This window comes from Eurypyga helias, unplaced genomic scaffold (assembly GCF_000690775.1).
Source record: "Eurypyga helias isolate BGI_N326 unplaced genomic scaffold, ASM69077v1 scaffold1898, whole genome shotgun sequence".
NCBI classification, from domain to species: Eukaryota; Metazoa; Chordata; class Aves; order Eurypygiformes; family Eurypygidae; genus Eurypyga; species Eurypyga helias.
In genome coordinates, this window is record NW_010267404.1 from 30,000 (window position 1) to 37,342 (window position 7,343).

The 7,343-nt window shown below is 43.3% G+C and overlaps 1 protein-coding gene across 1 annotated transcript in view; it reads right to left on the minus strand.

Annotated features, from left to right (window-relative positions):
• The window catches only part of OSBPL1A (oxysterol binding protein-like 1A), a 28,512-nt gene extending 23,349 nt beyond the window's left edge, over positions 1–5,163 (minus strand). Inside the window, exon 1 of the mRNA XM_010157394.1 lies at positions 5,007–5,163. The gene's annotated coding sequence lies outside the window, so the exon portion shown is untranslated. The remainder of the gene's footprint in view (positions 1–5,006) is intronic.
• Positions 5,164–7,343: the final 2,180 nt, after the last annotated feature.

Consider the following 7,343-nt stretch of genomic DNA (forward strand, 5'->3'; position numbering starts at 1 on the left):
TAGAAGTTTGACATCTGCTAAGCATTCAATCCTGAAACAGAGCTCCAGCACTCCATGTGCTATCGAGTTTAATTACACATTTCCACCACTCCCATGATGAGAGGATCAGAGCACTGGGAAGCACTGTTAACTGCTATCCGAGTTCAAATTAATAACACCCTGAACTTGGCTGCTTTTAAACACTGGATATCACACTTTGGTAACACAAAGTGACTCCCATTTCCTGTAGGTTCTTCCTTTCATGTTCAGGGTCTACTGCTCTCCCATGGCAGGGGTTCAGGAGTTACTGAGTTACTGCAACAGTCAGAAAGCACCGATTACAGTATATTACTTAAAAAGGAGAGACTTCAGTAAACAACCTTAGCACATTACAAACAATTTCCTCACCCCACTTTTGGAAAAGAAAGAGGCTATTCCTGTAATAATGCCCACAATTTCTATGACACAACTACACAAAACAGACTCATCAGTGACCAATTTAGTCTAATGACAACACTGCTGTGTAGTCAAGCCAAACAGATGGTGCTGAGGACTTGCACTTGAACTAGACATGTTTGAACAACCTGGTCTAGTGGAATGTGTCCCTGCCCATGGCAGGGGGGTTGGAACTGGATCATGCTTAAGGTCCCTTCCAACCCAAACCATTCTGTGATTCTATGATTCTGGTGGTGTTCTCTTCAGATTAGCTCTACCATGGCCCAAGTGTCCGACAGCAGCTGGACTATATCTAATTCTGCTTCATTCAGGAGCCTGATTCAGGCAACCAAGTTCTGTACAATGCAAATCCAAGCATGGTAAATGAGGATAAGTAGCTGCTGCTGTGACCATATCCAGTCTAATACGCTACTTCTTAAAAAAAAATGTTTGAAAAAAGTCTTGAATTGGTCTGAATTGTCACAGCTAGTGACACTTCTGTTGAGAGTAAACAAGCAGAAGTGTCTAATACGCAGACAACATTCTTTTAAAAACAAAAGAAAAAGCAGCAGTGGCTTCTTCAACCTGTCAAGTCAAAGCTAACGCTTCTTCAGCTCAAAGTGCAAGCCTAGTTATGCAATACTCTCACTTCTAAACTCACTCCTACGGTGGAGATTTAAAAATTCAAAGAGCTGTAACTAGGAAAAGATGGTATCCTAATAAAAAATACTGTTAAGTAGTGGCATTTTTCCACTGACAGACATTATCACTTGTCACATCACCTTGTTAAAATACATTGGTGTTTGCTCATCTCCTATATAGCCTAGTAAGATAATTCATAAACATGAAGGAACCTGAAGGTGCACAGGCCCATGGGATCTGATGAGATACATCCATGGGTCCTGAGGGAACTGGCAGATGAAGCTAAGCCTCCATCCATCACATTTGAGAAGTCATAGCAGTCTTGTTCCCACTGACTGGAAAAGGGGAAACATAACCCATTTTTTTTAAAAGGGCAAAAAGGAAGACCCAGGGAACTACAAGCCAGTCAGTCTCACCTCTGTGCCTGGCAAGATCATGGAGCAGATCCTCCTGGAAACTATACTAAGGCACATGGAAAATAAGGAGGTGATTGGTGACAGCCATCACGGCTTCACTAAGGGCCTGACAAATCTGGTGGCCTTCTACAATGGGATTACAGTGCTGGTGGATAAGGGAAGAGCAACTCATGTCATCTAACTGGACTTGTACAAAGCATTTGACACCATCCCACATGACATCCTTGTCTCTAAATTACATGGATTTGACAGATGGACCAATCAGTGGTTAAAAACTGGTTGGATGGTCACACTCAAATAGCTGCAGTCAACAGCTTGATGTCCAAGCAGAGACCAGTGACAACTGTGTTCCGCAGGGGTTGGTATTGGGACCGGCACTGTTCGTCTTTGTCAGCCATACAGATGGTGGGATTGAGTGCACCCTCAGCAAGTTTGCCGATGACACCAAGCTGTGTGGTGCGGTCAACACACTGGAGGGAAGGGATGCCATCCAGAGGGACCTGGACAGCCTGCCACTGCCAACCTCATGGAGTTTAACAAGGCCAAGTGCAAGGTCCTGCACCTGGGCTGGGGCAATCCCAAGCACAAGCTGGGCAGAGAATGGATAAAGAGTAGCTCTAAGGACTTGGTGGTACTGGTGGATCTACTCATCAGCTCAGACATGAGCCGGCAGTGTGCGCTGGCAGCCCAGAAAGCCAACCATATCCTGGGCTGTATCAGGAGAAGTGTGGCCAGCAGGTTGAGGGAAGGGATTCTCCCCCTCTACTCTGCTCTCACGAGACCTCACTTGGAATACTGCGCCCAGCTCTGGGGCCCTCAGCATCAGAAGGATACTGACCAGTTAGAGTGAGCATAGAGGAGGACACAAAGATGCTCAGAGGGCTAGACCACCTCTGCTATGGGGACAGGCTGAGAGAGTTGGGCTTGTCCAGCCTGGAGAAGGCTCAGGGGAGACCTTATAGTAGCCTTCCAGTACCTGAAAGTGGCCTACAAGAAAGCTAGAGGGGGACTTGTGACAAGAATATAGAGTAATAAAAACAGAGAATCACAGAATGGTTGGGGTTTGAAGGGACCTTAAAGATCATCTAGTTCCAACCCCCCCTGCCATATGACAATGGCATTGCTGCATAGGACATGGGGCAATGGCTTTAAACTGAAATCAGGGAGGTTTAGATTAGATATCAGGAAGAAGTTCTTCCCAGAGAGGGTGGTGAGGCACTGGAACAGGTTGCCCAGAGAAGCTATGGATGCCCCATCCCTGGAAGTATTCAAGGCCAGGCTGGATGAGGCTTTGAGCAACCTGGTCTAGTGGAAGGTGTCCCTGCCCATGGCAGGGGGGTTGGAACAAGATGATCTTTAAGGTCCCTTCCAACCCTAACCATTCTATGACTCTATTTATCCAATATCACTATTGTTTAACTTAATAAATACTATCAGATTGCAAATCAGATTTAGCAAAATCTTTGAAGACAAAAGTCCTAGTAGTGTATGTTTGTGGAGGTATACTTTTTTTCTGACAATTAGGCCTAGTGACTGCTCTCTTATGAAAGTATTTATGATCACAACCCCTGTCTCATTAGCCCAAGCAAGGAGACTCACATTCCCAAACTCTGAGCCACTGTCATATATCCCTGACACCCCCCCCCCCACTCTTCACTGCATTTTTGTCATGCACAGACAACAGCCACCTAGTTGAGGCTCCACATACACGGCAGAAAAGCAAGGGCGTTAGAAAGTATTATCAAGATCCTGGTGATTAGCCTAAAAAACACCCCAACAAAACAAACACACACACACTCCACCCCAAGCCACACCCACAAAACCTCTAATTCCTTTTGTGCTTCTGGTCAAACTCGTAACAGGCATCCAGCAGCCAGGAAGACACATCACATTTCCCTTTTCCTAGTGTGAAAAACAGAGTGCTCTTCCCCCAGACAAGTGCCTTCAGCCAGAGAGGACCCTAATTGCTGCAAAGCACTGAATGTGAACAAGCTAGAGGAGAGATTCTAACACAAGTCTGATGAAGTTGACAGACAGCCAAGAAAGCGAGCTTTTCCCAGAAAGTTATTTAAATTGCAATCAAGATGAATTGTGTCAAGTAACTTCTCCCAAAGGAAAGAGAATTGACATATATGGGTTTTACATACAGACATATATATAGATATATATACAGATATACACAGATCTATATGCTCAACAAGATGCACAGTTATACAAACCCACTCAAGGTGACTTGTTTGCAGCTTCAAGTAACAAAAACACCACCTCTTCCAACTAGAGAGTCAGCTTTGGACACTTTCCTTCAAGACTGAGACCAGGTCAATTATGAGATGTATAGACTAACAGCTCTTTAAAGCTGAGTAGTGCTCATATACACAAAGCAAGCCTGGCTGGAGAGACTACATTCCAGCAGCAGCAGATAACTCTTCGCTGCCTCACTGCCACAAGCTAAAGAGCCTGAGGCCTTTCAGCAAGATTGTTCCTTTTGGTTCTGGTTGAAAAACCTGTTTCTAGTGTTCATCAAGTCTCTTCTCCTTGAAAGCTTAGTAAATTTGTCACTGTGTCAAGCAGCCAAGCCTGCTATTGATTCACCGTGTTCCTGCGCTATGCTAGAGCAGAGACTCCACTTCGTCCATTTGTATTCTCTGCTTAAGCTGTGCACTGCAGAACACCTATCAAGGAGCATGGGAACACTGCTTCTCATCTGTAAGAACCACCAGGAATTTCAGCTCACAGAAAAGTTCACCCCGTACCTGCTTGTGAAGTATGCCATCACGACCTCATTATCTGCTACAGTTAAGACTATGATCACCCTCAAGCTTTTCCAGATCCTTCATAGCTGTAAGACAGTCGTATGCTACAGGATCGCCTAGTCTGAGCTGCACTATGTACAGCCTCTCTATGCAAAAACATGGTGTAATCATCTCACGCAGCTCAGAGTTTTCAAAAGAAAAAAAATCACTATTTGCATGTTCTGCACATGAAAATATGAAAGATAGTGAAGAGCAGACAGGGAAAGAAAAGATTTCAGAAACGCATGCAGGATTTCGATTCATCTTTTTCTTCTGCCTGTGACACCTGAAGTATAGAAGTGTGACACAGAGCAAGCCTTTAACCTCATTATCCCTCAGAACTAGTGTTTTTTTATGGACTGATCTCAACAACAAAAGAAAAACACATACCACCATGGAGATTGCAACTCAAAGCTACCAGATACAGTTACATCTCCTAAAATAGGAGCCTAAAGTTTTGCTATTTAAAAAAAAGGGTGTATACACCCAAGCAGCTAGACCTTTCATGACTGCCCCATGGTTCTTTAACTTGTCATGCTAAGGTGAAGTAACATAACTCTGCAGGTGAACTCAGGCCAGATTCTAGAGCTCTGCTCATAAAGCATACAAAGCATTCTCCTAAGATTAATTCCACCTTAGAAATACAGAGATATCACTTAAAACGAGACCATTCCCACCCCCCTCAACGCATTCACCACACACGTGCTGGCTACACACCCCCATTCGGGACACCATTACTTACCTGAAACAGCATCATAGAACTGCTCTTCACTGATGATGCTGAGAGGCGGAGATCCCTTCACCAGCGACTGCTCTAGTTCATGGTGTTCGGTAGCAAGCGTCTCTAATGCTTCTGACAAGATCTTGTTTTTCTCCTGCTCGTGCTCCAGTTTCAAATTCCTCACCTATAAGTAGATACATGTATGAGTAAAATCTCATGTCTCCGAAGAATGTGTAGCTGGAAGCTATTCAGAAAATAGGCTCTAATACATAAATGACTTGCAAACAGCTGGAACTGAAACCACATGCTTTAATGAGAATATGACAGTATTTTTGTGATGACACTAAGGTGCTACTCAGCATTTTGAGCAGCTGAGAAATCTGACAAAAAAAAAAGCCAGTATAAACCACAATTCCACAAGTGAATTCAAGCCAGATAACTAAACCTTAAAACTGAGGGGAAATATTTAGAACTCTGCTCGGATGACCTTAACTATGGAGTTAGTCCCTGGTTTCTGTATGCACCAAGCTCCTTGTACTAGTCTGCTCTAATTTGGGCCAAGCAGCATCATCTAAATTGAATTAGAGAGCAAATGTGAATGCCAGCTACAAATAAATGCAACTGAACTATGAGCTGAAAACTTTTAACCCTCAGGATTACAGGAGGAGGGTAAGAAGAGGTTCCTCTACTAACTCATTTAATGCCGATATAAACAGCCATCCCTCCCCACTCCCAAAACAGTTTACAGAGGAGCCAGAAGTTGACAAAAAATAAGCAAGCCCAGCCACCAGATGGTGGATGGGTTTTTAAGCCCACACATGCAGACAGCTCCAGAGAGGATGACGATATCCACGTTGAGTCCAGGACTAGTAATGGGAGAGCAACATGTCCTTCCTATTTCCTCCTTGCATCTGGGTTTTTTTTTTTTTGTTTGTTTGTTTTTTTGCTGATGCTTTCCCACCTCCTCCTTCTGCCAGGGGAGGAGAGAGGGCTGTAGCTGAAGGCTCAGGAAGGGCCTATTCTCCCAGGCCCAATAAGGCTTCAGTGTGCTACTTCTCCTTCAGTCCCTAAACCACTGACTCTCTTCCTTCTTTCTCTTGCCTCTCCAGTCCCTGTTAAAAGCAGCCCCAACCCCTGCCTTGTCCTCTGGTTTACTCCAAAGGTCAGTTTACAACACTAATTCCCCCTCCACTACGAACACACAAAAGACATGTCAAATTCATCTCTTGGAACAGTTACAGGGACAACTTCCTTCCCTAAGGAACTTACACATGTACCAACATTACCTTTTTGAACCTAATTTAAGAACTGCTCAGATGTCCTATCTGGTCACATTTTACATTAAAAGTTCTACTTTGGAGGCTTCAGCCCCCTCAGTTACAGCAACTACTCAAATAGTGGATTCAGAGTTGGGCACAAATGAGGGGGGCAATGAATCCACTATTTGAGTGGTTGCTGAGTTGGGCACAAATGAGGGGGGCAAGTTTAGAGGCCACTTGCCATTTCCAGAGAAGAGGTTCTATGCTGGCAGTAACATACCCTTTGGAGAAAGATTTATGGAAGAAATCTTCACCCTTTCAATTGTGCCAAATACTACATCAGCTGGTTTGGCTGCCAGGCTGTGAGTGTAAAGGGGCAATCCAATTACATGATAATTAAAAGAGTATAAAATTGGGTTGCTAATTGAAAGCAATAAAACCACTAAGTCACTTACTGTCTAATAGCTTTACCCTGAACAAAAAAAATATCTGGACTAGTTAGCATCACTTTCATTTAAAGTTTGCTGACATTACCAAGGCAGCCAATTACTGCAATGCTTTATACAAATCATACATGCCACTACAAAAAGATCTGTTATTAAGCAGTTTCTGCAGGGGTTATATTTGGTATGCTATCAAGTAGGCCAGGAACTGGCCATGTAAAGAAAGAGCATCAGCATTTCACTCAGAGAAAGAGAGTGGAAGACTAAAAATAAAATTGTATTTTTCATTCTCATTAAACAGCAAAGTGAAATGAGTTGTTAAAATAGTGTTTGCAATTTTTTGTTGCAGTACTGAATTAGATTTCTTTATGCTGGTTTTTTTCTGATAAACTATTTGCACAATTTAAATCTTTACCTTAAGTTTCAATGTTACTTAACAGCAAAATAAAAGAAAAATCAAAATGTATCTAACAGAACCCAGATGAACCTTTTTTTGCATCCCCTAAAAGCACAGTAGTGTGACTACACAAGCAACAACAGATACAGGTTGAAGATAAACACCAGCACCACCCCTCCCAAGACTTTTATTGACTTTAAGGTTCCTCTGCCCAGTCATAACAGAGCTGTTCAGTAGTACAGAAGGTGTCCTGGAAAAA